The 27,401-nt window shown below is 36.7% G+C and overlaps 1 protein-coding gene across 3 annotated transcripts in view; it reads left to right on the top strand.

Moving 5' to 3' along the window:
• Window positions 1–27,401, top strand: part of LOC116261273 (heavy metal-associated isoprenylated plant protein 5-like) — a 111,153-nt gene that overhangs the window by 65,385 nt on the left and 18,367 nt on the right. For 2 of the 3 annotated variants that reach the window (XR_007574186.1, XM_050079439.1), the window contains one exon: window positions 24,529–24,718. The exons of the other annotated variant lie outside the window; for it this stretch is intronic. The gene's annotated coding sequence lies outside the window, so the exon portion shown is untranslated. Of the gene's footprint in view, window positions 1–24,528; window positions 24,719–27,401 lie in introns of those variants that run through there. 3 annotated transcript variants of the gene reach the window in all.

The raw sequence follows: 27,401 nt of genomic DNA, 5'->3' as shown, positions 1-27,401 counted from the left end.
TACTTTTCTTAAATTTTTGTTAAAAAGTTTATCAATGCACTCTCAACTTTCGATTTTGTAAATTCCTTTGGTTTGTATGGATTTTCTGGACTGGGGATTTATATTTTAAAATTCACAGTCACATTCTAAATATGCATTCGACATCGAGACTAGATATGTTGAGTCCTCTTTCTATTGTTCTTGTTCAAAATCTTGAATCCAACATCCTTGACCGGATTAGATGAGACTCTGATCGCTAACCTTAGGTGGAATCCGAAATTCAACATCATAGACCGAATCAGATGAGACCTCTTGATCCATATGTAGATGAAATCTTGAAATATTTTGGATGTGTCTCATACTTTTCTTAAACCTTTGTTAAATTCTCAAGTTTGTCAATGCATCTCTCAACTTTCGATTTTGTAAATTCCATTGGTTTGTTGGAATTTTTCAAATGGTTTTTAAACATGTCTAGACTGGGGATTTATATTTTTAAATTCACATGCCACATTCAAAATATTCGTTCGACATCCTTGACTGGATAAGTTGAGACCTCCTTTCTATCTGCTTGTTCAAAATTTTTGATTCCAACATCCTAAACCGGATTAGATGAGAACCTCTGATCCTGACCTTTGTCGAAATAACCAAATCCAACATCATAGAGCGGATCAGATGAGACCTCTGATCCATATCATAGATGAAATCTTGAAATATTTTTGATGGTGTCTCATACTTTTCTTAAATCATTGTTTAAATTCTCAAGTTTATCAATGCACCTCTCAACTTTCGATTTTGTAAATTCCTTTGGTTTGTATGGATTTTCTGGACTGGGGATTTATATTTTAAAATTCACAGCCACATTCTAAATATGCATTCGACATCGTAGACTAGATATGTTGAGTCCTCCTTTCTATCTTCTTGTTCAAAATCTTGAATCCAACATCCTTGACCGGATTAGATGAGACCTCTGATCCTAACCTTAGGTGGAAATCCGAAATTCAACATCATAGACCGAATCAGATGAGACCTCTGATCCATATCGTAGATGAAATCTTGAAATATTTTGGATGTGTCTCATACTTTGCTTAAACCTTTGTTAAATTCTCAAGTTTGTCAATGCATCTCTCAACTTTCGATTTTGTAAATTCCATTGGTTGTTGGAATTTTTCAAATGGTTTTTAAACATGTCTAGACTGGGGATTTATATTTTTAAATTCACATGCACATTCAAAATATTCGTTCGACATCCTTGACTGGATAAGTTGAGACCTCCTTTCTATCTGCTTGTTCAAAATTTTGAATCCAACATCCTAAACCGGATTAGATGAGACCTCTGATCCTGACTTTGGTCGAAATACCAAATCCAACATCATAGAGCGGATCAGATGAGACCTCTGATCCATATCATAGATGAAATCTTGAAATATTTTTGATGTGTCTCATACTTTTCTTAAATCATTGTTAAATTTTCAAGTTTGTCAATGCACCTCTCAACTTTCGATTTTGTAAATTCCATTGGTTTGTAGGAATTTTTCAAATGATTTTTAAACATGTCTAGACTGGGGATTTATATTTTTAAATTCACAGGCACATTCAAAATATGCGTACGACATCCTTGACTGGATAAGTTGAGGCCTCCTTTCTATCTGCTTGTTCAAAATTTTGAATCCAACATCCTAAACTGGATTAGATGAGACCTCTGATCCTAACCTTAGGTCGAAATCCCCAAATTCAACATCATAGACCGGATCAGATGAGACCTCTGATCCGTATCATAGTTGAGATCTTGAAATATTTTGGACGTGTTTAGTACTTTTCTTAAATCTTTGTTAAATTGTCAAGTTTATCAATGCACCTCTCAACTTTCAATTTTGTAAATTCCATTGGTTTGTATGAATTTTCAAAATGATTTTAAACATGGTCTGGACTGGGGATTTATATTTTAAAATTTTCAACCGCATGCAAAATATGCATTCGACATCCTTGACTGGATAAGTTGAATTCTCTATTGTATCTGCTTGTTCAAAATCTTGAATCCAACATCCTAAACCGGATTTGATGAGACCTCTGATCCTGACCTTAGGACAAAATAACAAATCCAACATCAGAGACCGGATCAGATGAGACCTCTGATCCATATCATATATGAGATCTTGAAATATTTTGGATGTGAATCATACTTTTCTTAAATCTTTGTTAAATTCTCAAGTTTATCAATGCTCTTCTCAACTTTCGATTTTGTAAATTCCATTGGTTTGTATGAATTTTCAAAATGATTTTAAACATGTTCTAGACTGAGGATTTATATTTTAAAATTCACAGCCACATTCAAAATATGCATTCGACATCCTAGACTTGATAAGTTGATGCCTCTTTTCTATCTGCATGTTCAAAATCTTGAATCCAACATCTTGTACCGGATTAGATGAGACTTCTGATCCTGACCTTAGGTCGAAAAACCAAATCCAACATCATAGGCTGGATCAGATGAGTCCTCTGATCCATATCTTAGATATGATCTTGAAATATTTTGGATTTGTCTCATACTTTTCTTAAATTTTTGTTAAAAAGTTTATCAATGCACCTCTCAACTTTCGATTTTGTAAATTCCTTTGGTTTGTATGGATTTTCTGGACTGGGGATTTATATTTTAAAATTCACAGCCACATTCTAAATATGCATTCGACATCGTAGACTAGATATGTTGAGTCCTCCTTTCTATCTTCTTCTTCAAAATCTTGAATCCAACATCCTTGACCGGATTAGAAGAGACCTCTGATCCTAACATTAGGTGGAAATCCGAAATTAAACATCATAGACCGAATCAGATGAGACCTCTGATCCATATCATAGATGAAATCTTGAAATATTTTGGATGTGTTTCATACTTTTCTTAAACCTTTGTTAAATTCTCAAGTTTGTCAATGCATCTCTCAACTTTCGATTTTGTAAATTCCATTGGTTTGTATGAATTTTCAAAATGATTTTAAACATGGTCTGGACTGGGGATTTATATTTTAAAATTTTCAACCGCATGCAAAATATGCATTCGAGATCCCTGACTGGATAAGTTGAATTCTCTATTGTATCTGCTTGTTCAAAATCTTGAATCCAACATCCTAAACCGGATTGGATGAGACCTCTGATCCTGACCTTAGGACAAAATAACAAATCCAACATCAGAGACCGGATCAGATGAGACCTCTGATCCATATCATATATGAGATCTTGAAATATTTTGGATGTGAATCATACTTTTCTTAAATCTTTGTTAAATTCTCAACTTTATCAATGCACCTCTCAACTTTCGATTTTGTAAATTCCATTGGTTTGTATGAATGTTCAAAATGATTTTAAACATGGTCTAGACTGAGGATTTATATTTTAAAATTCACAGCCACGTTCAAAATATAAATTCTCAAGTTTATCAATGCTCTTCTCAACTTTCGATTTTGTAAATTCCATTGGTTTGTTTGAATTTTCGAAATGATTTTAAACATGTTCTAGACTGAGGATTTTTATTTTAAAATTCACAGTCACATTCAAAATATGCATTCAACATCCTAGACTTGATAAGTTGAGGCCTCCTTTCTATCTGCTTGTTCAAATCTTGAATCCAACATCCTGAACCGGATTAGATGAGACTTCTGATCCCGACCTTAGGTCGAAAAAACCGAATCCAACATCATAGGCTGGATCAGATGAGTCCTCTGATCCATATCTTAAATATGATCTTGAAATATTTTTGATTTGTCTCATACTTTTCTTAAATTTTTGTTAAGTTCTCAAGTTTATCAATGTACCTCTCAACTTTCGATTTTGTAAATTCCTTTGGTTTGTATGGATTTTATCGACTGGGGATTTATATTTTAAAATTCACAGCCACATTCTAAATATGCATTCGACATCGTAGACTAGATATGTTGAGTCCTCATTTCTATCTGCTTGTTCAAAATTTTGAATCCAACATCCTTGACCGGATTAGATGAGACCTCTGATCCTGACCTTAGGTGGAAATCCGAAATCCAACATCATAGACCGAATCAGATGAGACATCTGATCCATATCATAGATGAAATCTTGAAATATGTTGGATGTGTTTCATACTTTTCTTAAACCTTTGTTAAATTCTGAAGTTTGTCAATGCAGCTCTCAACTTTCGATTTTTTAAATTCCATTGGTTTGTTGGAATTTTTCAAATGATTTTTAAACATGTCTAGACTGGGGATTTATATTTTTAAATTCACAGGCACATTCAAAATATGCGTACGACATCCTTGACTGGATAAGTTGAGGCCTCCTTTCTATCTGCTTGTTCAAAATTTTGAATCCAACATCCTAAACTGGATTAGATGAGACCTCTGATCCTAACCTTAGGTCGAAATCCCAAATTCAACCTCGTAGACCGGATCAAATGAGACCTCTGATCCGTATCATAGATGAGATCTTGAAATATTTTGGACGTGTTTAGTACTTTTCTTAAATCTTTGTTAAATTGTCAAGTTTATCAATGCACCTCTCAACTTTCAATTTTGTAAATTCCATTGGTTTGTATGAATTTTCAAAATGATTTTAAACATGGTCTGGACTGGGGATTTATATTTTAAAATTTTCAACCGCATGCAAAATATGCATTCGACATCCTTGACTGGATAAGTTGAATCCTCTATTCTATATGCTTGTTCAAAATATTGAATCCAACATCCTAAACCGGATCGGATGAGACCTCTGATCCTGACCTTAGGACGGAATAACAAATCCAACATCATAGACCAGATCAGATGAGACCTCTGATCCATATCATAGATGAGATCTTGAAATATTTTGGATGTGAATCATACTTTTCTTAAATCTTTGTTAAATTCTCAAGTTTATAAATGCTCTTCTCAACTTTCGATTTTGTAAATTCCATTGGTTTGTATGAATTTTCAAAATGATTTTAAACATGTTCTAGACTGAGGATTTATATTTTGAAATTCACAGCCACATTCAAAATATGCGTTCGACATCCTAGACTTGATAAGTTGAGGCCTCTTTTCTATCTGCATGTTCAAAATCTTGAATCCAGCATCTTGTACCGGATTAGATGAGACTTCTGATCCTGACCTTAGGTCGAAAAACCAAATCCAACATCATAGGCTGGATCAGATGAGTCCTCTGATCCATATCTTAGATATGATCTTGAAATATTTTCGATTTGTCTCATACTTTTCTTAAATTTTTGTTAAAAAGTTTATCAATGCACCTCTCAACTTTCGATTTTGTAAATTCCTTTGGTTTGTATGGATTTTCTGGACTGGGGATTTATATTTTAAAATTCACAGCCACATTCTAAATATGCATTCGACATCGTAGACTAGATATGTTGAGTCCTCCTTTCTATCTTCTTCTTCAAAATCTTGAATCCAACATCCTTGACCGGATTAGAAGAGACCTCTGATCCTAACATTAGGTGGAAATCCGAAATTCAACGTCATAGACCGAATCAGATGAGACCTCTGATCCATATCATAGATGAAATCTTGAAATATTTTGGACGTGTTTCATACTTTTCTTAAACCTTTGTTAAATTCTCAAGTTTGTCAATGCATCTCTCAACTTTCGATTTTGTAAATTCCATTGGTTTGTATGAATTTTCAAAATGATTTTAAACATGGTCTGGACTGGGGATTTATATTTTCAAATTTTCAACCGCATGCAAAATATGCATTCGAGATCCTTGACTGGATAAGTTGAATTCTCTATTGTATCTGCTTGTTCAAAATCTTGAATCCAACATCCTAAACCGGATTGGATGAGACCTCTGATCCTGACCTTAGGACAAAATAACAAATCCAACATCAGAGACCGGATCAGATGAGACCTCTGATCCATATCATATATGAGATCTTGAAATATTTTGGATGTGAATCATACTTTTCTTAAATCTTTGTTAAATTCTCAAGTTTATCAATGCACCTCTCAACTTTCGATTTTGTAAATTCCATTGGTTTGTATGAATTTTCAAAATGATTTTAAACATGGTCTAGACTAAGGATTTATATTTTAAAATTCACAGCCACGTTCAAAATATAAATTCTCAAGTTTATCAATGCTCTTCTCAACTTTCGATTTTGTAAATTCCATTGGTTTGTTTGAATTTTCGAAATGATTTTAAACATGTTCTAGACTGAGGATTTTTATTTTAAAATTCACAGCCACATTCAAAATATGCATTCAACATCCTAGACTTGATAAGTTGAGGCCTCCTTTCTATCTGCTTGTTCAAATCTTGAATCCAACATCCTGAACCGGATTAGATGAGACTTCTGATCCCGAGCTTAGGTCGAAAAACCGAATCCAACATCATAGGCTGGATCAGATGAGTCCTCTGATCCATATCTTAAATATGATCTTGAAATATTTTGGATTTGTCTCATACTTTTCTTAAATTTTTGTTAAGTTCTCAAGTTTATCAATGCACCTCTCAACTTTCGATTTTGTAAATTCCTTTGGTTTGTATGGATTTTCTGGACTGGGGATTTATATTTTAAAATTCACAGTCACATTCTAAATATGCATTCGACATCGTAGACTAGATATGTTGAGTCCTCCTTTCTATCTTCTTGTTCAAAATCTTGAATCCAACATCCTTGACCGGATTAGATGAGACCTCTGATCCTAACCTTAGGTGGAAATCCGAAATTCAACATCATAGACGGAATCAGATGAGACCTCTGATCCATATCGTAGATGAAATCTTGAAATATTTTGGATGTGTCTCATACTTTGCTTAAACCTTTGTTAAATTCTCAAGTTTGTCAATGCATCTCTCAACTTTCGATTTTGTAAATTCCATTGGTTTGTTGGAATTTTTCAAATGGTTTTTAAACATGTCTAGACTGGGGATTTATATTTTTAAATTCACAGGCACATTCAAAATATGCGTACGACATCCTTGACTGGATAAGTTGAGGCCTCCTTTCTATCTGCTTGTTCAAAATTTTGAATCCAACATCCTAAACTGGATTAGATGAGACCTCTGATCCTAACCTTAGGTCGAAATCCCAAATTCAACCTCGTAGACCGGATCAAATGAGACCTCTGATCCGTATCATAGATGAGATCTTGAAATATTTTGGACGTGTTTAGTACTTTTCTTAAATCTTTGTTAAATTGTCAAGTTTATCAATGCACCTCTCAACTTTCAATTTTGTAAATTCCATTGGTTTGTATGAATTTTCAAAATGATTTTAAACATGGTCTGGACTGGGGATTTATATTTTAAAATTTTCAACCGCATGCAAAATATGCATTCGACATCCTTGACTGGATAAGTTGAATCCTCTATTCTATATGCTTGTTCAAAATATTGAATCCAACATCCTAAACCGGATCGGATGAGACCTCTGATCCTGACCTTAGGACGGAATAACAAATCCAACATCATAGACCAGATCAGATGAGACCTCTGATCCATATCATAGATGAGATCTTGAAATATTTTGGATGTGAATCATACTTTTCTTAAATCTTTGTTAAATTCTCAAGTTTATAAATGCTCTTCTCAACTTTCGATTTTGTAAATTCCATTGGTTTGTATGAATTTTCAAAATGATTTTAAACATGTTCTAGACTGAGGATTTATATTTTGAAATTCACAGCCACATTCAAAATATGCGTTCGACATCCTAGACTTGATAAGTTGAGGCCTCTTTTCTATCTGCATGTTCAAAATCTTGAATCCAGCATCTTGTACCGGATTAGATGAGACTTCTGATCCTGACCTTAGGTCGAAAAACCAAATCCAACATCATAGGCTGGATCAGATGAGTCCTCTGATCCATATCTTAGATATGATCTTGAAATATTTTCGATTTGTCTCATACTTTTCTTAAATTTTTGTTAAAAAGTTTATCAATGCACCTCTCAACTTTCGATTTTGTAAATTCCTTTGGTTTGTATGGATTTTCTGGACTGGGGATTTATATTTTAAAATTCACAGTCACATTCTAAATATGCATTCGACATCGTAGACTAGATATGTTGAGTCCTCCTTTCTATCTTCTTGTTCAAAATCTTGAATCCAACATCCTAAACTGGATTAGATGAGACCTCTGATCCTAACCTTAGGTCGAAATCCCAAATTCAACCTCGTAGACCGGATCAAATGAGACCTCTGATCCGTATCATAGATGAGATCTTGAAATATTTTGGACGTGTTTAGTACTTTTCTTAAATCTTTGTTAAATTGTCAAGTTTATCAATGCACCTCTCAACTTTCAATTTTGTAAATTCCATTGGTTTGTATGAATTTTCAAAATGATTTTAAACATGGTCTGGACTGGGGATTTATATTTTAAAATTTTCAACCGCATGCAAAATATGCATTCGACATCCTTGACTGGATAAGTTGAATTCTCTATTGTATCTGCTTGTTCAAAATCTTGAATCCACATCTTAAATATGATCTTGAAATATTTTGGATTTGTCTCATACTTTTCTTAAATTTTTGTTAAGTTCTCAAGTTTATCAATGCACCTCTCAACTTTCGATTTTGTAAATTCCTTTGGTTTGTATGGATTTTATCGACTGGGGATTTATATTTTAAAATTCACAGCCACATTCTAAATATGCATTCGACATCGTACACTAGATATGTTGAGTCCTCCTTTCTATTTTCTTGTTCAAAATCTTGAATCCAACATCCTTGACCGGATTAGATGAGACCTCTGATCCTAACCTTAGGTGGAAATCCGAAATTCAACATCATAGACCGAATCAGATGAAACCTCTGATCCATATCATAGATGAAATCTTGAAATATGTTGGATGTGTTTCATACTTTACTTAAACCTTTGTTAAATTCTGAAGTTTGTCAATGCAGCTCTCAACTTTCGATTTTGTAAATTCCATTGGTTTGTAGGAATTTTTCAAATGATTTTTAAACATGTCTAGACTAGGGATTTATATTTTTAAATTCACAGGCACATTCAAAATATGCGTACGACATCCTTGACTGGATAAGTTGAGGCCTCCTTTCTATCTGCTTGTTCAAAATTTTGAATCCAACATCCTAAACTGGATTAGATGAGACCTCTGATCCTAACCTTAGGTCGAAATCCCAAATTCAACCTCGTAGACCGGATCAAATGAGACCTCTGATCCGTATCATAGATGAGATCTTGAAATATTTTGGACGTGTTTAGTACTTTTCTTAAATCTTTGTTAAATTGTCAAGTTTATCAATGCACCTCTCAACTTTCAATTTTGTAAATTCCATTGGTTTGTATGAATTTTCAAAATGATTTTAAACATGGTCTGGACTGGGGATTTATATTTTAAAATTTTCAACCGCATGCAAAATATGCATTCGACATCCTTGACTGGATAAGTTGAATTCTCTATTGTATCTGCTTGTTCAAAATCTTGAATCCAACATCCTAAACCGGATTGGAAGAGACCTCTGATCCTGACCTTAGGACAAAATAACAAATCCAACATCAGAGACCGGATCAGATGAGACCTCTGATCCATATCATATATGAGATCTTGAAATATTTTGGATGTGAATCATACTTTTCTTAAATCTTTGTTAAATTCTCAAGTTTATAAATGCTCTTCTCAACTTTCGATTTTGTAAATTCCATTGGTTTGTATGAATTTTCAAAATGATTTTAAACATGTTCTAGACTGAGGATTTATATTTTGAAATTCACAGCCACATTCAAAATATGCATTCGACATCCTAGACTTGATAAGTTGAGGCCTCTTTTCTATCTGCATGTTCAAAATCTTGAATCCAACATCTTGTACCGGATTAGATGAGACTTCTGATCCTGACCTTAGGTCGAAAAACCAAATCCAACATCATAGGCTGGATCAGATGAGTCCTCTGATCCATATCTTAGATATGATCTTGAAATATTTTCGATTTGTCTCATACTTTTCTTAAATTTTTGTTAAAAAGTTTATCAATGCACCTCTCAACTTTCGATTTTGTAAATTCCTTTGGTTTGTATGGATTTTCTGGACTGGGGATTTATATTTTAAAATTCACAGTCACATTCTAAATATGCATTCGACATCGTAGACTAGATATGTTGAGTCCTCCTTTCTATCTTCTTGTTCAAAATCTTGAATCCAACATCCTTGACCGGATTAGATGAGACCTCTGATCCTAACCTTAGGTGGAAATCCGAAATTCAACATCATAGACCGAATCAGATGAGACCTCTGATCCATATCGTAGATGAAATCTTGAAATATTTTGGATGTGTCTCATACTTTGCTTAAACCTTTGTTAAATTCTCAAGTTTGTCAATGCATCTCTCAACTTTCGATTTTGTAAATTCCATTGGTTTGTTGGAATTTTTCAAATGGTTTTTAAACATGTCTAGACTGGGGATTTATATTTTTAAATTCACAGGCACATTCAAAATATTCGTTCGACATCCTTGACTGGATAAGTTGAGACCTCCTTTCTATCTGCTTGTTCAAAGTTTTGAATCCGACATCCTAAACCGGATCGGATATGACCTCTGATCCTGACCTTTGGTCGAAATACCAAATCCAACATCATAGAGCAGATCGGATGAGACCTCTGATCCATATCATAGATGAAATCTTGAAATATTTTTGATGTGTCTCATACTTTTCTTAAATCATTGTTAAATTTTCAAGTTTGTCAATGCACCTCTCAATTTTCGATTTTGTAAATTCCATTGGTTTGTATGAATTTTCAAAATGATTTTAAACATGGTCTAGACTGAGGATTTATATTTTAAAATTCACAGCCACATTCAAAATATGCCTTCGACATCCTAGACTTGATAAGTTGAGGCCTCCTTTCTATCTGCTTGTTCAAAATCTTGAATCGAACATCCTAAACCGGATTAGATGAGACTTCTGATCCCGACCTTAGGTCGAAAAACAAAATCCAACTTCATAGGCTGGATCAGATGAGACCTCTGATCCATATTGTAGAAATAAAATGTGCACGAGAGTAGAAGAAAGCACACAGATGTAACGTGGAAAACCCTCAACGTGAGGGAAGAAAAACCACGGGTGAGGAGGTCTGGTGCCCACTAGCCTCCAGACACTCTCTCTCTTCAAAACTTCATTAACATAAAGATTAGGGTTTACAGAGATATAAGTAGTCCTAATTAGGACAAACCGGATCGGGTACGGATCCGGACCCGAACAACAAAACCCGTCAACACTCCCCCTCAAGTTGGGCATACATATCAAACATGCCCAACTTGGATACATTTCTCTCAAAAGGAGTTACACTTAAGGCCTTGGTTAGGATATCAGCAGTTTGGTCTTCAGACTTCATGTATGGTAGCGTTAATTCCTTAGCATCAATTCTTTCTCTGATGAAGTGACGGTCGATCTCCACATGCTTTGTTCGATCATGAAGAACCGGGTTGTTAGCCAAGTTAATTGCAGACTTGTTATCACAATACATCCTCATAGGCCCTTCAGTCTCTATTCCAATATCTGTTAGTAAGATCTTCAGCCATAGCAATTCTGATACCCCAGTAGCCACAGCCCTATATTCAGCCTCTGCACTGGAGCGGGAACACACATCTTGTCTCTTGCTTCTCCAAACAACTAAATTTCCCCCCAAGTAGACGCAGTACCCTGAAGTAGATCTTCTGGTGTCAACGCAGCCTGCCCAGTCTGCATCAGAATACCCTTCAACTTCAATAGATCTTTGTTGCACATATAGAAGTCCCTTTCCGGGATTCTTCTTCAAGTAGCACAAAATTCTATTAACAGCCTTCAAGTGCATATCTGTAGGTGCATGCATGAACTGGCTCATCACATTTACAGCAAATGTGATGTCAGGTCTAGTCAGAGTGAGATAAATCAATTTGCCAACTAGACGCTGATATCTCCCTTTAGCTTCTTTACACAATAGTTCTCCATCTTTGCTACCAAGTTTATGCCCAGCATCTATAGGAGTAGAGGCTGGTCTGCACCCCAGTTTTCCTGTCTCCTTCAGTAGATCCAGGGTATACTTCCTTTGATTAAGTACAAGAGTTGTACCTGATCTAGCAATTTCAATACCCAGAAAATACTTCAGCTTACCAAGATCTTTTAGATCAAATTCAGTAGATAGTAAACCCTTTAATCTTGCTATCTCTTCCTTATCATCTCCTGTAACAATCATATCATCAACATAAACCAATAGTAGAGTAACTTTACTCTCTCTTCTCTTTACAAACATGGTATGATCTCCATTTCCTTGTTTGTAGCCATGTTTCTTCATAACAAGTCTGAGCCGTTCAAACCATGCTCGGGGAGACTGTTTCAGCCCATACAAAGCTTTCTTCAATCTACAGCATTTTCCAGGCTTCTCAAAACCTGGTGGCATGCACATGTACACTTCCTCTTCGAGATCTCCATTGAGAAAGGCATTTTTCACATCAAGTTGGCACATCTCCAAACCCTTCAGCACCGCCAATGAAATAATAACTCTAACAGTCTTCATCTTTGCAATAGGAGCAAACGTCTCTAAGTAGTCGATCCCATATTTCTGACTGAACCCCTTTGCCACCAATCGTGCTTTGTACCTTTCAATGTTCCCATCTGGTTTGTACTTAACAGTGTAGACCCATTTCGACCCAACCAAGTGAGCTGCTTCAGGAATATCGACCACCTCCCATGTCTGATTTCTGTCTAAAGCTTCCATCTCTTCTTTCATTGCATGAGACCACTTAGTGTCACCCTGAGCCTCTGTAGCATTCCTGGGAATCACAACCACAGCCAAGGAGGATACAAAATATTTATAGTCAGTGCTCAATCTAGAGTAAGATACGAAGTTACCAATAGGGTGTTGGGTACATGACCTGACACCCTTTCTTAAGGCAATAGGAAGATCCTCCTTTTCTTTTTCAGTCTGAATTTCTGTTCCAACATCTTCCTTTTGAACACGACTTGGATCATCCAAGGAAGCAGTAGGATTGGGATTTGGTGTAACCTCCTCTCATCAATCACCTTGTCAGTACAAGCTCTTCTCCTGGAATACACCTGTCCAAACATACGATGATTACCCTCTTGTTCTGTCACCACAGGATGCTCTCCCTCCTTCTCCTGTTCCTGTACATCATTAGTCGTCCCCTCTTCACCTTTGTCAAGCCCCTTGGCAACAGGATTCTCTTCACGCCTGTAATCCATAAAGTCTGTGAACTGAATTTCCTGTGTGGGAGAATACTCTTCCTTAGACACTAATTTCTCCCCCTGAAGAGAATTCTCACCAAAACAGGAGACATGTTCCAAGAACGTGACATCTTTGGTAATGTGAAGACGACCAGTGGTGGGATCTAGACATTTATAACCTTTTTTAGTGGAAGAATACCCAAGAAAGATGCCCTTAATAGATTTGGGATCAAGTTTTTTCACATTGGGGCTGTGGTTATGTATGAAACACACACATCCAAAGACTCGAGGAGGAAGGTGGAAAGGTTGACTACTCCCTGGAAGCATAGAGTAGGGAGTACGACCCTTTAGCACACGACTAGGCATGCGATTAATCAAGTAGACACTAGTAAGAATTGCATCACCCCAATAGTATTTTGGGAGATTTCTTTGGAACAGTATGGCTCGGGTGACATTGAGCAACTGACGATTTTTCCTCTCTGCAACCCCATTTTGAGGGGGGGTATAACTACAGGATGTCTCATGAACAATCCCCCTTTTTCGAAAGAATTCTTCAACAGTGAGACACAGATATTCACGAGCATTATCAGACCGAAAAGTCTTGACAGAATTTCCATACTGGTTTTCCACTAGGAGGATGAATGTTTCAATAATTTGAGGCACCTCACTACGACAACAAATACACAAAGGTACACCTTGAATAGTCATCTATAAACGTTATAAAGTATTGAAAACCACCACGAGAAGGAATGCCCGAAGGCCCCCACACATCAGAATGAACCAAGGAGAAAGCTTTATTAGAACGACTATTTGAAATTGGATAAGAAGCTCTAACATGCTTCGCAAACTGACACACATCACATGATAACATGGAAATGCTTAGACCAGAACATAGTTCAGGGAACAAATGTTTCAAAATCCCAAATGGGAGATGACCAAGGCGTTCATGCCAAAACAAAAATAACTGACGACACTCTTCCTCCTTCTTCTCTGTTCTGCTGACTGCTGACATAAGAGCTGTGACAACGCGTATTGGAAGCCGATACAGCCCATCAGACACCAAACCAATCCCAATCCTCTTCCCGGTCACCAAGTCCTGCAAAACACAACGGTTTTCAGAAAATATAAGCTCACACTTCAGTTCCTTGGTAATCTTACTAACAGATAACAAATTTAAGGGAAGATGGGGAACATGTAAGGCATCATGAACTAAAAAGTTATTTAACAAGGAAAGACTCCCTTTCCCTGCCACAGAAGTAAAGGAACCATCGGCAAGGGACACACGTTCCTTTCCCGAGGATAGCTTGTAGTCATAGAAAAGCTTGGGGTTGCCAGTCATGTGATGAGTGGCACCGCTGTCAACAATCCATTCACCCATATAAGAAGTACCTTCTCCCCCTGAAACAGCCAATGCCTGATTGATCTTCACCTCATCTGGTGTATCTGCCTGACCAACATCAATCTTGCTCAGATATGCTCGTAGCTCACGAATCTGTTCAGCAGAAATAGAACCTTTGCCATCACTCAGACTTGTTGCAGACGATACAGGCTTCTTCCCACTAGAAGACCTTCCCCTACTATCCTTCTTTTCTGGATACAGGTCCCAACAAAAATCCCTAGTATGACCAAGTTTTTTGCAATGTGTACATTTTCGGGAAGAACGAGGAGTTCCCACAGGGGCACGGCTAACATAGGCAGATTGTTCTTCCCCCTTTCGTCCACTAGAAAGCAACCTTCTCTGTTCTTCAGCTTCAACACGGGAATAGACATCTTCAATACTAAATGATTCGTCAGAGTTAAGAATTTGACTCCTTATATTTTCAAAGTCATCATTCAGTCCGGATAAGAAAAGGAATACCCTGTTTTCCCATTTTTCAGTCATGTACTGCATCTGGTCGTGAGGACACCTCCATGTAATATCAGAGTGATAGTCAAGGTCCTCCCACTTAGATTTTAATGCTGCATAAAAGTCTGCAACCGAGAGAGCACCTTGTCGCAGGGAATACACATCCTTCTTAAGTTGATACACACGAACTTTCCTTTTCTTTTGGCCATACATCTGCTCCAAAATAATCCACATATCCCTTGCAGTCAGAATGAGGGGTTGGATATCCGGGGACACTGAATTGACAATCCAGGTTTTGACCTGGTTGTCTTCAAGAAACCATGTATCCCAAGCCAGACTATCTGCAGCAGGTTCAACCTTCCTCCCATCCACATAGGCAATGCGTCCTCGCCCAGCAATCCCCATAGTAATCGCAGCAGACCATCGGGAATAGTTCTCCTTGGTAAGTTGAATGGTGGTAACTTGAACCGGTACATGATCAGTCCGCGCAGACACAACATCAGGTAGATTGGTATTGACTAAAGAGGAAGACGAGTCAGCCATGATCACCAGGTAGAAGGGGCTGCCAAAGAACACACACAGCAGCAGAAACCTCGCAGTCAGGGATCAACGCCGGAAGCGGTGGAAGCAGCGGAAGCAGAGGGCGGCGCTTGGCAGCGCGCGCCGAGAAAAGGCGACGGTGTCTGACGTCGGCGTCGGTGGTCGGACATCAGCTGAGGCAGAGGCGACACCAGCGACGCAGCAGCGGCAGTCACGGCCACAGCGGGGGAGCGACGAAGGCCGTCACGGTACGGCGACAGTGGCGGCGCAGCAAGGGCAGCAGCGGCGGTGGTGGTGGCGGCGGCGGCAGTCAGGGTTGGAACTTCACAACCATAGAAAAAACAGATTTTGTTTTCTCCAAGACGACGGCTCTGATACCATGTAGAAATAAAATGTGCACGAGAGTAGAAGAAAGCACACAGATGTAACGTGGAAAACCCTCAACGTGAGGGAAGAAAAACCACGGGTGAGGAGGTCTAGTGCCCACTAGCCTCTAGACACTCTCTCTCTTCAAAACTTCATTAACATAAAGATTAGGGTTTACAGAGATATAAGTAGTCCTAATTAGGACAAACCGGATCGGGTACGGATCCGGACCCGAACAACAAAACCCGTCAACACATATCTTTGATGAGATCTCGAAATATTTTGGATGTGTCTCATACTTTTCTTAAATTTTTGTTAAATTCTCAAGTTTATCAATGCACCTCTCAACTTTCGATTTTGTAAATTCCTTTGGTTTGTATGGATTTTCTGGACTGGGGATTTATATTTTTAAATTCACAGCCACATTCAAAATATGCGTTCGACATCCTTGACTAGATAAGTTGAGGCCTCCTTTCTATCTGCTTGTTCAAAATTTTGAATCCAACATCCTAAACTGGATTAGATGAGGCCTCTAATCCTAACCTTAGGTCGAAATCCCAAATTCAACATCATAGACCGGATCAAATGAGACCTTTGATGCGTATCATAGATGAGATCTTGAAATATTTTGGACGTGTTTAATACTTTTCTTAAATCTTTGTTAAATTGTCAAGTTTATCAATGCACCTCTCAACTTTCAATTTTGTAAATTCCATTGGTTTGTATGAATTTTCAAAATGATTTTAAACATGGTCTAGATTGGGGATTTATATTTTAAAATTCTCAGCCGCATGCAAAATATGCGTTCGACATCCTTGACTGGATAACTTGAATCCTCTATTCTATATGGTTGTTCAAAATATTGAATCCAACATCCTAAACCGGATCGGATGAGACCTCTGGACCTGACCTTAGGACAAAATAACAAATCCAACATCATAGACCAGATCAGATGAGACCTCTGATCCATATCATAGATGAGATCTTGAAATATTTTGGATGTGAATCATACTTTTCTTAAATCTTTGTTAAATTCTCAAGTTTATCAATGCACCTCTCAACTTTCGATTTTGTAAATTCCATTGGTTTGTATGAATTTTCAAAATGATTTTAAACATGTTCTAGACTGAGGATTTATATTTTGAAATTCACAGCCACATTCAAAATATGCATTCGACATCCTAGACTTGATAAGTTGAGGCCTCCTTTCTATCTGCTTGTTCAAAATCTTGAATCCAACATCCTAAACCGGATTAGATGAGACTTCTGATCCTGACCTTAGGTCAAAAAACCAAATCCAACATCATAGGCTGGATCAGATGAGTCCTCCGATCCAGATCTTAGATATGATCTTGAAATATTTTGGATTTGTCTCATACTTTTCTTAAATTTTTGTTAAGTTCTCAAGTTTATCAATGCACCTCTCAACTTTCGATTTTGTAAATTCCTTTGGTTTGTATGGATTTTCTGGACTGGGGATTTATATTTTAAAATTCACAGCCATATTCTAAATATGCATTCGACATCGTAGACTAGATATGTTGAGTCCTCCTTTCTATCTTCTTGTTCAAAATCTTGAATCCAACATCCTTGACCGGATTAGATGAGACCTCTGATCCTAACCTTAGGTGGAAATCCGAAATTCAACATCATAGACCGAATCAGATGAGACCTCTGATCCATATCGTAGATGAAATCTTGAAATATTTTGGATGTGTTTCATACTTTTCCTAAACCTTTGTTAAATTCTCAAGTTTGTCATTGCAGCTCTCAACTTTCGATTTTTTAAATTCCATTGGTTTGTAGGAATTTTTCAAATGATTTTTAAACATGTCTAGACTGGGGATTTATATTTTTAAATTCACAGGCACATTCAAAATATTCGTTCGACATCCTTGACTGGATAAGTTGAGACCTCCTTTCTATCTGCTTGTTCAAAATTTTGAATCCAACATCCTAAACCGGATTAGATGAGACCTCTAATCCTGACCTTTGGTCGAAATACCAAATCCAACATCATAGAGCGGATCAGATGAGACCTCTGATCCATATCATAGATGAAATCTTGAAATATTTTTGATGTGTCTCATACTTTTCTTAAATCATTGTTAAATTCTCAAGTTTATCAATGCACCTCTCAACTTTCGATTTTGTAAATTCCTTTGGTTTGTATGGATTTTCTGGACTGGGGATTTATATTTTAAAATTCACAGCCACATTCTAAATATGCATTCGACATCGTAGACTAGATATGTTGAGTCCTCCTTTCTATCTTCTTGTTCAAAATCTTGAATCCAACATCCTTGACTGGATTAGATGAGACCTCTGATCCTAACCTTAGGTGGAAATCCGAAATTCAACATCATAGATCGAATCAGATGAGACCTCTGATCCATATCATAGATGAAATCTTGAAATATTTTGGATGTGTTTCATACTTTTCTTAAACCTTTGTTAAATTCTCAAGTTTGTCAATGCAGCTCTCAACTTTCGATTTTTTAAATTCCATTGGTCTGTTGGAATTTTTCAAATGATTTTTAAACATGTCTAGACTGGGGATTTATATTTTTAAATTCACAGGCACATTCAAAATATTCGTTCGACATCCTTGACTGGATAAGTTGAGACCTCCTTTCTATCTGTTTGTTCAAAATTTTGAATCCAACATCCTAAACCGGATTAGATGAGACCTCTGATCCTAACCTTAGGTCGAAATCCCAAATTCAACATCATAGACCAGATCAAATGAGACCTCTAATCCGTATCATAGATGAGATCTTGAAATATTTTTGATGTGTCTCATACTTTTCTTAAATCATTGTTAAATTTTCAAGTTTGTCAATGCACCACTCAACTTTCGATTTTGTAAATTCCATTGGTTTGTAGGAATTTTTCAAATGATTTTTAAACATGTCTAGACTGGGGATTTATATTTTTAAATTCACAGGCATGCTTGTTCAAAATTTTGAATCCAACATCCTAAACCGGATTAGATGAGACCTCTGATCCTGACCTTTGGTCGAAATACCAAATCCAACATCATAGAGCGGATCAGATGAGACCTCTGATCCATATCGTAGATGAAATCTTGAAATATTTTTGATGTGTCTCATACTTTTCTTAAATCATTGTTAAATTTTCAAGTTTGTCAATGCACCTCTCAACTTTCGATTTTGTAAATTCCATTGGTTTTTTGGAATTTTTCAAATGATTTTTAAACATGTCTAGACTGGTGATTTATATTTTTAAATTCACAGGCACATTCAAAATATGCGTTCGACATCCTTGACTGGATAAGTTGAGGCCTCCTTTCTATCTGCTTGTTCAAAATTTTGAATCCAACATCCTAAACTGGATTAGATGAGGCCTCTAATCCTAACCTTAGGTCGAAATCCCAAATTCAACATCATAGACCGGATCAAATGAGTCCTTTGATGCGTATCATAGATGAGATCTTGAAATATTTTGGACGTGTTTAATACTTTTCTTAAATCTTTGTTAAATTGTCAAGTTTCTCAATGCACCTCTCAACTTTCAATTTTGTAAATTCCATTGGTTTGTATGAATTTTCAAAATGATTTTAAACATGGTCTAGACTGGGGATTTATATTTTAAAATTCTCAGCCGCATGCAAAATATGCATTCGACATCCTTCACTGGATAAGTTGAATCCTCTATTCTATATGCTTGTTCAAAATATTGAATCCAACATCCTAAACCGGATTGGATGAGACCTCTGATCCTGACCTTAGGACAAAATAACAAATCCAACATCATAGACCGGATCAGATGAGACCTCTGATCCATATCATAGATGAGATCTTGAAATATTTTTGATGTGAATCATACTTTTCTTAAATCTTTGTTAAATTCTCAAGTTTATCAATGCACCTCTCAACTTTCGATTTTGTAAATTCCATTGGTTTGTATGAATTTTCAAAATGATTTTAAACATGGTCTAGACTGAGGATTTATATTTTAAAATTCACAGCCACATTCAAAATATGCATTCGACATTCAAAATATCTATTTCGTAAACCGGGCTAGATCAGACCTTTAATCTATTTCTTAGATGAAATTATCAAATCCAACATCACATACTTGATCAAATTGAAAAATGAGTGGTTGTCTGATATCTTTTGAATTCTTTTCAAATCCCTTATAGACATTTTTGAAAACAATTGATGATTATTACTTTGTCTATATTAAATTCTCAAGCTTGTAAATGCACTTTTCAAGTTTTAAGTTTCTATGAATTACACTGGATTGTGTGAATTTTTAAAACGATTTGATGCATGGCCTAAACTTGAGGTTCAAATTTTAAAATTCAAAATACCGATCCAACTTCTGAGGCTGTATACGGTTAGACCTCTAATCTAGAGCTTTGGTATGAAACCCGCGTACAACATCGTAGACCAGATCAGAGCTGACCTTTGATCCAAACCTTAGGTTCAAATCCCTAACTCAACACCCCATACCCCATCAAATCAGACCTCTGATCTATTTCTTATTTCCAAATCCTAAATCAAACATAGTAGAACAGATTCAAATACCTTATGAATCTTTGAAATCATTGCCAATATTTTACTTTGTCTATATAAATCTTTGAAACCACTCTTTAAGTTTTCCAAAATTTTGTAAATTGACTTCAAACTCCTATGCTTGGTTTTCTTTGAATTTTCTCAATTTCTTGTGAGATCTTTGAATATTTTGGATGTGATTTCATACTTTTCTTAAATCTTTGTTAAATTCTCAAGTTTCTAAATGCACATTTCATCTTTCGAATGTATAAATTCCATTGGTTTGTATGAATTTTTAGAATGCTTATAAACATGGTCTAGGCTGGGGATTAATATTTTGAAATTCACACCCTCATTCAAAATATGCATTCGACATCCTAGACCGGATTAGATGAGACCTCTGAACCTTACCTTAGGTCGAAATCTCAAATCCAACATCATAGACCGGATTAGATGAGACCTCTGATCCATATCATAGGAGCAAGTTTGAAATCCTACATCGCAGACCATATAAGATGAAACTTCTAATTGCAATCTTAGCATAGAATCCCTATTTCAATTTCGTAGACCGTGCTAGATCAAACCTCTGATCTATTTCTTAGATCAAGATCCCACATCCAATGTCATATACTTGATCACATATAAAAATTTCAAGTTTCTATGATTAAACCTCTGATACTTGATAACGAATATTACTTTATCTGTATAAATTTTTGGAATCATTGTCCAAGCTTTCCAAAATTGTGCAATTTGACTTCAAATTCTTTTGATTTTATTTGAATCTTCTCAATTTATTGTTAAATCTTTAAATTTCTTGTGTTTGATTCGCTGCATTTCCCAAATGCTGGTTAAATTCTCAAGTTTTTAAATGCACTAATTTTTAAAACGATTGTAAACATAGCCTAAACTAGGGGTTCAAATTTTATAATTCAAAATTCACTTTCAAAATACCAATTCAACTTCTTGCACTGTATAAGATTAGACCATGTTTTTGTATTGTTGCTGCTCCTAATTTTTCTTCTGCTACGCTCGAGAGTCGATGATGTGCAGAACGATTTACCCGAATGCAAGGGCCTCACTGAAAACATTTATTTTCTGAAGGTTTCATGCTTAGATGGGAATGCTTCCTTGCTTCTTCTTTTTTTTTTTTGGATCTCTCTCTCTCTCTCTCTCTCTCTCTCTCTATATATATATATATATATATATATATATATATATATATATATATTCAAAGGAGCATTAAGTTATATTCGTTTCTTGTTGTATTGTTGCCTAGGTCGTGAGGAGTACTTTTTATGTAAGATACAACTATGATCGTTGCACCTTACAGGCGTTTAAACTATTGTTGTCCCTTCATATTGACATCTAGGAAACTTGTTTGCACTAAATGGAGTGCCTCGTTTTATCCGACTGCTGAATTCTGTCATTCCTTTATGGTATTCTGGCTGCAAATCATTATTTTCTCTTTATTGAAAAGTGCATTAGTAGTTGGCATGAGGAATTTGGTCATCTTGTAATTATGATGTTCCGTTGCAAGATGATGATATAACGCTTATGACATCTCCTATGCAGCCTATTTTCTTGTGCATTGCTTTTAGGCATACTTTGGAAACCTTTGCTAGTGCATGTTTGATATTATTAGAAAATATTTTGCGTGATCCCTTTTCTGTGGCCCTATTATGGCGGTTCATTTTGTTTACTAAGCTTCAAAAATAGTGGGGGGTTCTATGTAACTTCACACAATCTGGTTTCATGTCTTGAGTGCTGGTTTTGTTTTTCTCACTTGACTTCGATAAGTAAGCATGTCTGCATGAATATGATGCTTCCATGAAAGTCTTTTTGATAGGTCTGTTTTTTATTAATGTTGAAATGTTGCTGTGGATTGTTCTTTTGTTGTTTTCCAGTTCCCATTTACCTCTCTTAGGGCGTTTTTTGGCTCTCTGTTTCCATTGAATGTTCTCAATCCTGAGTGGGGCATATGGAGCCATTCATCACTCTTTTCTTAAGCACCAGCCATGTGAAAGCCTAGAAAGTTGTCCAACTGCATCGGTGTTGTATGCCTTTGTGCATATTAACCAAGTAATTGACACCTTACATTTGTCGTTTTTTCATCTTTCATGCCATTATTCTAGAATGACAGTTCGTTGAAAAAACTAGCTGTTTCCTATCGATATGATATATTATATAGCTATCATCCAGATGTGATTTTGATAATGTTAGTTGAAAAAACTAGCTGTTTCCTATCCACTTTCATGGCAATAATGTGTTGTACTAGTGAGTCTAATAATGGTAAATTTGTCTGTTGTTGCAAGTTTCTAGATTCAATTTTGGATGATAAGGTGCTAGAAGTTGTAGATCCTAGGAGATTATGGGAATCCCCTTGTAAGTTTAAGTACATTCTTTACAATTATGTAATTTATATGTGCAGTTGCTTTTCTACTAATTAGATGTGCACATGCATACATATGTTAGTGATGCACATGGACTACACAACTGATGAATAGTAGTATTGGAAGTTGCATCACTAACAGATGCTACATGTTTCCTGTTCCACTACATTATAATGTTGTATGAGAGATAGATTGTTGTCAGGAAATGAGAGTGGGTTGGCTAGCGGGTAGGGTAGGACATGCATTTATATGAGGGGCGGCGGGGCTTCAAATTGGGAAAAAACCTTAAGTGGGCGAGAGATTCTCTAATATGGAGGCTTCAATGAATTGATCCGACTTGGTTGGAGACAGCTGTAACCCGGCGGGTTTTGGCCGAATATCAGATGGATGTGTAGTGGGGTATGGACAATGGCATACTGGTGTAATTGGTATAGATGTTGGGGTAGAGAAACTGTTGGGCCGAGGGCTAGGGAGTCATCCAATCGAAGCCGCAATCCGACGGCCTCAAGGAAGTGTTGCCGACACACACCACACAAGTGCTGGAAAACAGGGTAGGGTACATTTGGATGACAGGTTTTGCCTGTCAAACTTCAGGTGGGGGGCTCCGATGGGATCAATATTATGCTTGCTCGAAAGATAACTGAAAGTCCGCCCGAAAGTGATGCCTGAGTGCTCTTGGAAATTAACTCTGCTATTCTTGTGGCACGCCATAGCTCATTGGATACGGTATTTCGACAAGATTTATACTGGATTTAAGGTCGGATGGGGTCGGATCCATGGAATTTTATTCCTAAAGTTAGGAAAGGACAAATAATATTGACCGAGCCACTATTTGAGATCGAGCAGGGGGGAGGAGGGATTTCAGACACAACCTAAACCTAGATCACCATGGTGAAACAAACACAGCCTAACCTAAATGGCAAGCACAACCTACAAGAACAACCTAAATGGGCGAGAGATTCTCTAATTGTTGGTTTGCCGGAAATAGGTGAGAACGGTGGTGTAGAGAAATGTCGGGCTGATTTTAAGTAAGGGTGTTGGAGAGAAATGCGGCGCCAGAATTGGATTTTCCTCTAGACTCACTGGAGCTCGCATGAAAAGTTCCAAAACTGAATATAATATTAGAAGAGCTCATAGGGGTAGCTGTGGTTATTGGCCAGAATCCAATGGTTTTCCAGGAATAAACCAGTAATGAAAATTGAAGTTTTAGATTTCATCAACTGGGGATAGATAGAAAATCAAAGGATAGAAAATCTGTAGACTGATTCCCGACTCTGTATTGATGGTCTGCACTAGAAAACCATCTACACGTCGGAGGTCAGAGAGACAAAGAAAGGCTGCTGATGAGTTGCCCTCGTGGCGTGGTGCCCACCATGCTGTGGGCCAATATTGTGTTGGAATTGTTCGTGATGATGCGCATCTCACATTTTTTATGGTTATGGCCGTTGGAATGGATGCAAAATGTCTCTCCCAAGTAATCCTCGGCTTCCGAAAGATATGCTGGGCGATGTCAGTCCATTTTTCTTGTTCTTTTACTGTTATTTCGAAAGTTTAAACGGCAAGACTCCTATAGATTGGCAGTTCCATCTGATGAAGAAATTAAAAACGACTGGTTAGTTTTAACAGTTGAAGTAATTGTGCTTTTGCTTACTAGCCTCCTTTGGTTTTATTCCTTTTCCACTTTCCCATTTCTTTTCTTTTCTTTTCATAATGGTACCTGTTATGTTTGCATAATTTATAGGTGAGGCATCTTTGAAGGTTCAAGCCATAAGTGCCAGTGCCCATCTGCCCTTTGATCATAAACTACTAATGCAAAATCCAACACTTCATGTAAAATTCCATACCGAGCACCTGTCTGTAATATTTTGACAAAATTCATTGACTAATGATCGCACATGAAGAGTAGTAGAGTACACGCGGTTACCTGTTTATACATTCGTATGTGCAGAAGTAGGTTGGTGCAGTAAAACAGCCACAGGATGGTGGTTGGTTGAGCAGGAGCACCATCTATCTGCTTAAGCTTCTGGCTACAAACCATGCTTGTTTCAGAATGTGAAGGGCATAAATTCGTAGAACCATCATTGAAGTGCGTGAAGCAGATAATAGTGCTTTTATACCTTGAGCTGTTGCAAGTGGATGGGATCTCATGGTAGCAGATGTTAGGTCCTTTTTGTTGGTTCTCTTGCTTTCTCAACAAGGTATGTTCACTGGCGTATTGGATACTTCAGTTGAGCTTCTTGAAGTAGTTCAGAAGTGTCTAGTAGATGGGACATGGTTTTCACTGCTGATCAACTGTTGCAGAAGCTGCTGCACTGCCTTCGATTCTCTTGGTACGAGAGCTTCTTTTTCCTGAGGTACAAGGTATAGAAAAGAGTGAGTAGCTGCTTCTTTCGTAAACACGTCCTAAATATGGTGGGATTTTTTATCAGGAGCATCAAACGGGCCCTAAAAGATATTCACGAAAAATTTTTTCATGATAAAAAAAAATTATGGATTTTTTTCCTGTTCATCAAACACACCCATATATCCACAAAAAAATTCATACATGGTAAAAAAATCTTTGGTAAAAAGTTGGTGGAATTTTTTTTTTTTCTGGTCCATCAAACATGCCCTAACGATATCTACAAATTTTTTGTCTGGGGTGGACTTATCGAAGACCACCTGAATCAGTCAAAAAAAATTCCTTACACGTTATTCCAAATATTTTTTTCTTTTCATGATGAAACAGAATGCATGGATTCTTTTTCTGGGTGCATCAAACACAAGTTTTTCCATATTTATTAAACATTTGAAATATTTTGTAGAAATATTTTCTGGACCTACCAAACGTAGTCTGAACTAGTGGAGAAATTTTTTTCCTTTCACACCCAAAAACAATTCAAAACTAGAAAACACTTCCTCTCGCCAACCCCCCCCCCCCCCCACGGCGCTCCCCGACATCTGACCGGTTATCCAGAATGATCTTTCTCCCTCTCTCTCTAGCTTCCAATGAAAGATTCCTCACACACTCTCTCTATCTGTGTTTCCATTTTTGTTTGCAAATAGACGACAAAAACCCAGTAGCTCGGAAGCGCGTGTATTCGATTGCCCAGTCGGAATTGCTCTTCATACTTTTTTTCATTTTATTTTGTAGAATAAACTTCACAAATTCACCAAACAATCGAAACATATGTTTCGGGTTGGGTCTGCATGTCCTACTTTATCACGTTACATCAGTAGGATGGATTAGCTTCTCAAATCCAAATAAAATTTAAAATGGTCGCCTAAATGACTTTGACAACATAGATTATCTATAGTTGGGATTTATTAAAAGGTAGAGTGTGAAAAGGATGACAAACAGAAAACGAGCTTCCTGTTGAATATGAAGTTATTAATGGCTCAGCAATTATGTACAATAGAACAAATAAAGGCTCAGTTAATTCCCCAACTTACAACAAAAAATGCATGCACTTTTCTCCTTGATTTAAAAAAGTAAAGAAATAAGATTGAAAGAAAATTTCCCTAAAATGGAGAAATAAAGGTAAAGAATTCCAGGATAGTAACCAACCTGCACAAAGGGAAATCAAAAGGACAGTTCCCTCAACTTCACCCGTCAATGCCTGTCCGGGCATTGCCATAAGAAACAATATTGATGTATATCCAGGAAAAAGGGGGACGTACAATAAGTCCAAGCCAATAGACGGAAACTCAGGCACCTTTTCAGAAGCCTCCCACTTGGCAATACATATGCCGGCATCATAAACAGAAGCTTGTTGTAGTCTTCTTGGGTTATATATATATATATATATATATATATATATATATATATTATATATATATATATATATATAAAAGCTTATTATTAGGGTTTGCTTCATATTTTTTGGTTTCGTTGGCCGTATCATGCTTGCAAAACAAATGAAAGGTTTTTTCTTTTTGTTCCTTCTCGCTACTGGCTAGCTCCAATTATGTGAATTTGTCATAGTGAACTCGTCGCAGCCTGGGTTGCAAACGGTGAACTAGTCACTACTGGCTATTTGACTAGTTGACTACTCTGACCAACTAATCACTGATTTTGGCAATGCAAGTCAGTTGACAACTGAGTCAACTGATTAGTTGGAATTTTGAATAAGACAAAGTAATGTTTTAAGCCAATAGGCAGTGTATTCAGTGTTTATATTAAGGAAATATTTATTAATAAACAAAAAGCACCAAAATATAATTTGCCATCCCCACTAGCCGCTCCCTGTCCCTGCATGTTAACGCATGTGCAACACTGACTTTAATGTGTCCATGTGACATGGCTGTAATGACAAGTAAACATGCCCTTAAAAACTATGGGGCTCACTAGTGTAGTGTCCCTATCTGGCTTCTTCATATATTTTGGTTGCTGGAATCTTACACTTTCTTGATCACTTTCCAGAAAAAAGAGTTGGTCCTTAAGATTTCCATTGTCACAGGTGCAATTCTGGCAATTTTCTTGTGAAGCCTGATATAATCAGCCTGAAAGATCTAAGTGTTGGCAAATATTATGCCAGTTAAGGAGTCTGAGGAAGTTCTTTCTACTACTTATCCAGTGTATGAAGCTAGTGATTTTCTGTATGACCGACTGACTTTGCTCTACCCGTTTCTTTG

This window comes from Nymphaea colorata, chromosome 9, assembly GCF_008831285.2.
Source record: "Nymphaea colorata isolate Beijing-Zhang1983 chromosome 9, ASM883128v2, whole genome shotgun sequence".
NCBI lineage: Eukaryota > Viridiplantae > Streptophyta > Magnoliopsida > Nymphaeales > Nymphaeaceae > Nymphaea > Nymphaea colorata.
This window is presented reverse-complemented; position numbering and strand designations above follow the sequence as displayed.